Source organism: Limulus polyphemus, unplaced genomic scaffold (assembly GCF_000517525.1).
Source record: "Limulus polyphemus unplaced genomic scaffold, Limulus_polyphemus-2.1.2 Scaffold201, whole genome shotgun sequence".
Lineage (NCBI taxonomy): Eukaryota > Metazoa > Arthropoda > Merostomata > Xiphosura > Limulidae > Limulus > Limulus polyphemus.
This window is the reverse complement of record NW_013665811.1, coordinates 756,749-763,698: the sequence shown is the minus strand read 5'-3', so window position 1 is coordinate 763,698 and position 6,950 is coordinate 756,749. Positions and strand designations below refer to the sequence as shown.

Here is a 6,950-nt window from a genome sequence, read left to right as displayed (position 1 = left end):
TATCAAAACAAACCATTTATTAAATGAAATAGTCTCCATTTTTATCGATGATGCTTTTCCATCTTACAGTCTGGTTGTTAATGCCCTACCACACTTGCATACGTTTTCCCTTTAAGATGGTGTTGCAGCGAGCGAAAAAGATGGTAATCTGATGGTACCATATCAGGAGAATATGGTATGTGGGGGAGAAATTCCCAACCCAACTCCATAAACTTATGTTGCGTCAAACGTGCCACATGTGGACGTGCATTGTCGTGGAAAAAAAAGAGCACCTTTCCGATTGACGAGTGAAGGGCGTTTCTGATGAAGGGCTTGATTTAAACGTTCCAGTTTCTGACTATAGATCTCTGCATTGACAGTTCGCTGGGGATTGAAGAGTTCGAAATGAATTACTCATTTGATGTCCCACCAAATGCAAAGCATCACTTTCTGCGGATAGAGTCCAGGTTTTGGGTTTGTAAGTGGTTTTTGTTTATGACTGAGCTATTGTTTTTGGCGTTTAATATTGGCAGAGAGAATCCATTTTTCATCACCGGTGACAATTCTGTCCGAAAATGGTTCACGCGCATTACGTGCCAGAAGAGACGAAGCAACATTAACATGTTGGAAATGGTGATCATCGGAGAGTTCATGAGGCATGCAACACCTTCTTTATGGAGTTTTCCCATATTCCTTAGATGTTTACGTATTGTTTCATGAGAAATATGCAATTTCAGGACCATTTCACGAGTGTGTTGCCTTGTGTTAGAGTCAACAAGCGTCTTCAGAGCATCAATATCAGTTCCAACATGTCGGCCCCTGCCATCATAGTTTTTAAGGTTAAAGTCACTTGAACAAAATTTGCTGAACCATCGTTGACACTTACGAACGTTCAAGACATTTCCATAAACTTCTTTGATATTCTTTGTGGCTATAGAGGCGTTGTTTCCATTCTTGTATTCAAACAGCATTACATGCCGAATGTGTGTCTCGTCGTGTGCCATCACTACAAGGGATTAGAGTATGCTAAACTTTACACATTATATAGGCTATATTAACGTGACGTTAAGGTGGTTCGTACAATTATTATACGTGATATACGTTTTTTGGGGGTGGTTAATGAAAGTGTTCCAAAACGCGACATTAATTTCTTGACAACCTAATACACAAGACTCTCGTCACAAGTAGATCTAAAACCAATTAACAAAATATTTCAGTCACTTAATTATCTTTACAAGTGAAGTGTCGTTCAATCCAAGCTCTTCAGAGTCACCTTTCTAAAGCGATCGCTGTGTCTCCTCGTGTTGTTGGTGTTATCAACAAAAAACACGAATTGATTTTAAAGATTGTATCCCAAAACATTTCGTATATGATACGTGTGTGAAACCGTGAACGTACAAAAATGTCTACTATATACAATTGTATATACAAGAAACAGAAATTACCTTGGTATCACTTAAAAAGTTTGTTTGTTGTTAAATGCAAAGCTACACACAATCGGCTATCTGTGCTGTGCTTACCTCGAGTATCAAAACCCGGTTTTTAGCGGTGTGAGCCCTCAGACTTACGGCTGAGGCACTGTCATTGTAGTCTACCGAATTACCTCGCTCAGCATCCTAACATTTTTTAAATTTAATGTTATTGGGTGAAATAGACAAAAGAATGGTTCATAGCATTTGTGAGTTTGTTTGAAGTTAAGCACAAACTACACAATTGACTATCTGTGCTCTGCCCACCACGGGTATCGAAACCCGGTTTCTAGCGTTGTAAGTCCGCAGACATACCACTGTGCCACTGGTGGGGGGGGGGACGCATTTGTGAGAAATATTGAATATACATCCGACCGTTTAGTTGAAACATTTGGATTTAATATTGAATATTTTCACACCAGATATTCTGTAAAGGGTTTAAGTAAGAGTTTAACAATTGTTACTAAACGAAGATCACATACATTCATATCAGTCCACAACTGGTAAAAACTGACTTCTACTGATCAGAAACTTTTCTATCACAATGATAATATTGACTAAACTGACCAGAAACCTTAGTCAACTTTCACAAATACGGTTAACCTTTTGTCTCTGTCAATTAGAAAATACCAGCAGTTTTCATCAAGAAACTAAAAACTCTGATCTGTGCTCCCCCAGATCTCTTTACCATTCATCAATAACTAAAAACTCTGATCTGTGCTCCCCCAGATCTCTTGACCATTAATCAATAGCTAAAACTTCTGGCCACTACAGTCTAGAAATCCTAATAGATTACTTCCTTATCAAAACATATACAATTTTCCTGCTATAACAAACTTGACCTTTAATGACCAGAATCTTCTATCAGCCTTCATATAACAATCCACTTTTCATTTTTATTGTTTTACAGACTCAAGGTTTACTAATGTGATTGTTTTATTGACTCAATGTGTCAAGAATTTAAATTACGAGCAAGACCTTTTCGAACTTGATGTTCTATAATTAATTAAACCTCTAGTGAGAAAAATTTGCAATTTTTTTCAGGAGACGAAACTAGTAAAAAGTTCTGATTACAGAAAAGAAGTAAAAATAAAACATTAGAGTTTTTAAAACTCTACACTGTAACAATTTAAATTAAACGCTAGTATGTCACAAAAAGATACACAATTTTTATGGAATTTAAAAATTAGACTGTAACAGTAAGTAGTTGGTTGGTTGTTTTACATAATGGCGCAAAGCTACTCAAGAACAATCTATGTTAACTGTTCCTAATTTTGATCTGATAAACTAGGGCTATTCTAAGAGAAGAGTAGGATCTGACCACCATTCTTATAACGCACCAACGGTCCCAAAGTAAGGAAGGCGATTTTGTGGCAAATGGGTCTTGAACTATAGACCCAAGATTTGCAATATGGCACGCTAAGAACTAGACTACGCCCGTGTAGCAATGGAAACAATGCATTTTCACCAATACAAAATAAACATAAAACTATGGCTGTAGGAGTGAAAAGCTTGTAAAAGTTAAATCTTTTAAATGTGACTGCAGAGCTGCCAACTAGATTGTAATAAATAGGTTGAAAAACATAAAATTCTAACAGCCAATTATCAAATTGTATGACCAAGACAGCTTACAATAATGAAATAACATTGTATGCGCTTATATTGTTGTGAAACTGCAACAATGAACTGCCTGCTCTAAGATCTCATCATATAATACACAAATAATCCAAACAACCTGCGCCAACAAAATTGGTCCTAATATCCGCCAATCAGCTCTCTTTGTCAAACAAAAGCCTCGTTACGTAATAATAATAACATGCAAATTTCAATATTTATGAACATAGTCACCTGCAATAATCTTTAATTCACAGCAATCTTTCTTAATCCCCCAATAGATGGCAGGTAAAGCATTAAATTGAATGAACCTGCATTCAAGCAAACTTATTATAGATAAATTTCTTTCCTTTCCCCTTTTTTAAATATTTTGCAAAATTTACGATGGCTTTCTGACATTCTGTGGAAAAACGTTATATTTCCTGTAAATTAAAAAAAACAACTGCATATACTGTCTGTAAAAAAGTCAAAAAGAGTCAGAGACAAAATCATTTAGCAAACCGTTTGATTTCGAGAAGAAAGAATCATATCTTTGTTCTTTAGAATACCAGTATAAAAAAGCGTATGTCAATATAAGTTGAAAAGTATATAAAACGTGTTAAAAATAACAATAACGTAGACTTTCTTCCAAACATTAGTTTCCTCATAAGAGATTTTCATGCTATATTTTGCAAACACAATTTGACGTCTCCTCTTGTACTGGGAACAGTTATTCTACACAAATTTGTTGTCAGATCGTGTTGTTTGGCAAAATGAAGTCGTTCTCCTTGGAAATACAGGGTTAACGCTATTCAGACACTGACTCACAAGGTTATCACTATATCGTGAATAACTTCACTATGAAACTAGAGGGGATCCTCAATAACCGTGGCACCTGGAATTCTTTTAGGCGGGATTAGAGTAAATTAATCTATGAGGCCTTTGTTTCTCGTTTCATTAGCTATATATATTTGTGTACCAGCAATACCAAGCGTGGGACGCGCGTATACCTGATTCGATTTTATTACTCATCAGGATCTCTACAAGCCTACCCCCAAATTGGTATTTTTTTTTAGGGAGGATTAGAATAACTTATTCTATAAGTCCTTGAGTGTGGTCAAATAATCAATCGAAAGGGTTTAACCTCTTAAGTCCGAAACTGTAATTGGATCTCAAATCGGTCAATAGATGACGGAGTTACGAGCTAAAAGTTTGTACTTGAAAAAACAAAGAAACTCGATGGGCCTCTCAACCGCGGCTAAAAATAGATACACTATATAACTGAAGTCATCGGTCATAGAAACAAAATCTTATGTATGACCCTTTTTCTTAACCTGTTTAGTTCAACTGTATCACAGAAAGGTTTTTATAATAAAATCTGATAAGAAAATGCATTAAATTTTGTTGTTTACGTTTTAGATGTAGGATACATTTTTAGTTAATTCAAGCCTACGTCAAGACAATACGCTTTGGCCTTCTGTAACTTTCTTGTAACCATGTTAGAATCTTTTAGAAGTGAAACAGTCTTATTAAGAATACGATATATTGCTAAAATACACACAAACTGATTATTATAAAGAATATTGCATAGACTGTTAACAAACATAAAACGTAATGTGTATAAAAGTATCTACGGAAGTACATCAGATACCTTCTTATGCGGAAGTACATCAGAGACCTTCTTATGCGGAAGTACATCAGAGACCTTCTTATGCTTGTTTGATTAACTCGTTTATTCTTAATTTTAGTACAGAATGACAGGCTCCATGCTATTATAATTCAAAGCTAATATCTTAATACTCAAACACCTTGATTTATGTATATAGATACAGTTAGAGTATAGTAAAGGAAATACATAGATGAAATTATACGGAAGATGTTTTTTCTATGAATAAAATGATTTTATTTGCTGTATTGACATTATCTCATGAAACATATATTTCACGTTTATCTTAAAGATATGTGTAGAATATTAAGTTGTTAAAAACTCCTTTTGCTCGAGAAAAGTCCCTTCTTTCTAGACCCTAAAGTGCTGTAACTCGTTTTCTGATATTCATTTCAAAATAAGCAATCCACAAAATGTTAAGGAGAGAAGCTCTATTACTCTTGTTTCTTCTAGATGTTTTTATCATGAACATTCATCGTTGGGAGTAGGCGTATTCGTTCAAAGTCATTATTTTCACACAACAAAGTAGTCTTCCGAAAGCACCAACTGTGTAACTTCTTGTAAAGTATACTTCGTAAAAAAGGTCCATCTGGTGGAATAAGTAATCATGAAAAAATAACGACATATATAATCGTTGAAATAACTTTCAAAGTTAACTTACAAAGAAGAACTTTACAAAATTTACAATACAATCATATACCAAGTGAAGCGAAAAACAACACATATGATGACGGTCACAATAATGTTTTAAGTTCTCGTTAAATTATAAAAAAATATTGAACAATTTCTACCTTAACCACTCTTTTTAAACACCACAATCTACAGCGTTACATTCTATTAAGGAACACGATCTCTACTACATTGGACTCGGTTTGTAGGCTGTCTAAGTGAAGTATTTAAATTCAAACCCATGATTTAAATAACGAAACAAGAGGTTCTGCCCACGACAACTCAAACGACAGAGGCTGATTGAGTTAGTGATGCACGTGACCGGGTTATAAAATCAACTCTCAGCTGGAAGACGAGTAGTGAAGATATTCTGGCCACGAACGTCCTAACCAACTGATCTTCCCTATAAGTTAGTACTGTGTTTCTGAGCACTTCTCTAGCACCGAATTTTCTTTTTACTTCTTTCGAATATATAACCCCCCGTTTACGCCTAACGTTACTGCTGGAGCTCATATTCTTTTACACTCGATTAAATACCATTGTTATTAAGCTCTTATTAAACACGATGTAACGTGCGTGTAGCACAACAGCACCTCTATTATAGATCATCCACATTCCTACATGTAAATAGATAGACACCTAGATAAACTATATCAAGTAGTTTAAGGGGCAAAGGTTCAGCATTGTCTGGAAATTTACACTTTCATCATCATCATGCAGTTCAAAACATCGATATGTCGTTAGTTGTGTGCCATGGAAAGGCAGTGTGTCCTATTTCGTCTTCAGATTTGAGCATTTTGTTTTTGGTTAATGTTTCAATGTAACTGCTACCTTCTGGTGGCAGGCGGAGTATTTAATGGAAGTATAGACTGTGAGCGATATTCAAATATTGGAAACCAGACAAACCCCAACTGGACAGCCTGGCGAAGGTCAACTACGCCACGTAATACCTTATCTGCAAAATATGCCCATTTGGAATCAACAGTCCACTACCTAAAGGTCAGCATGGACGTCAGGAAAGCCTTTTTGTTTGTTATTGAACACAATGCAAAACAATAAGTTACCTGTGATCTGCCCACTGCGGGTATCGAAATCCGAATTTTAACGTTGTAAGCTGCGAGGCTTACCGCTGTTCCATCAATTATGCGTCTTTACTCTCTTATCCCCCCCCCCCATTTTATAGTATAAACATACTGTATTTGTGTATATAATAACATTTCATTATATAAACATACTGTATTTGTGTATATAATAACATTCCATTACATAAACATACTGTATCTGTGTATATAATAACATTTCATTATATAAACATACTGTATTTGTGTATATAATAACATTTCATTATATAAACATACTGTATTTATGTATATAATAACATTCCATTACATAAACATACTGTATTTGTGTATATAATAACATTCCATTATATAAACATACTGTATCTGTGTATATAATAACATTTCATTATATAAACATACTGTATTTGTGTATATAATAACATTCCATTATATAAACATACTGTATTTGTGTATATAATAACACTTTCATTATATAAACATACTGTATTTGTG

General features: G+C 34.7%; 1 long non-coding RNA gene across 2 annotated transcripts in view; it reads right to left on the bottom strand.

The window, feature by feature from the left end:
- Nucleotides 1-5,101: 5,101 nt before the first annotated feature.
- The window catches only part of LOC111085013, an 83,659-nt gene continuing 81,810 nt past the window's right edge, over nt 5,102-6,950 (bottom strand). The window contains exons 1-2 of one of the 2 annotated variants that reach the window (XR_002609874.1): nt 5,499-6,574; nt 5,102-5,296 (exon numbers count right to left, since the gene is read on the bottom strand). This is a non-coding gene — a long non-coding RNA (uncharacterized LOC111085013). Of the gene's footprint in view, nt 5,297-5,498; nt 6,575-6,950 lie in introns of those variants that run through there. The other variant, XR_002609875.1, reaches the window with a different exon arrangement.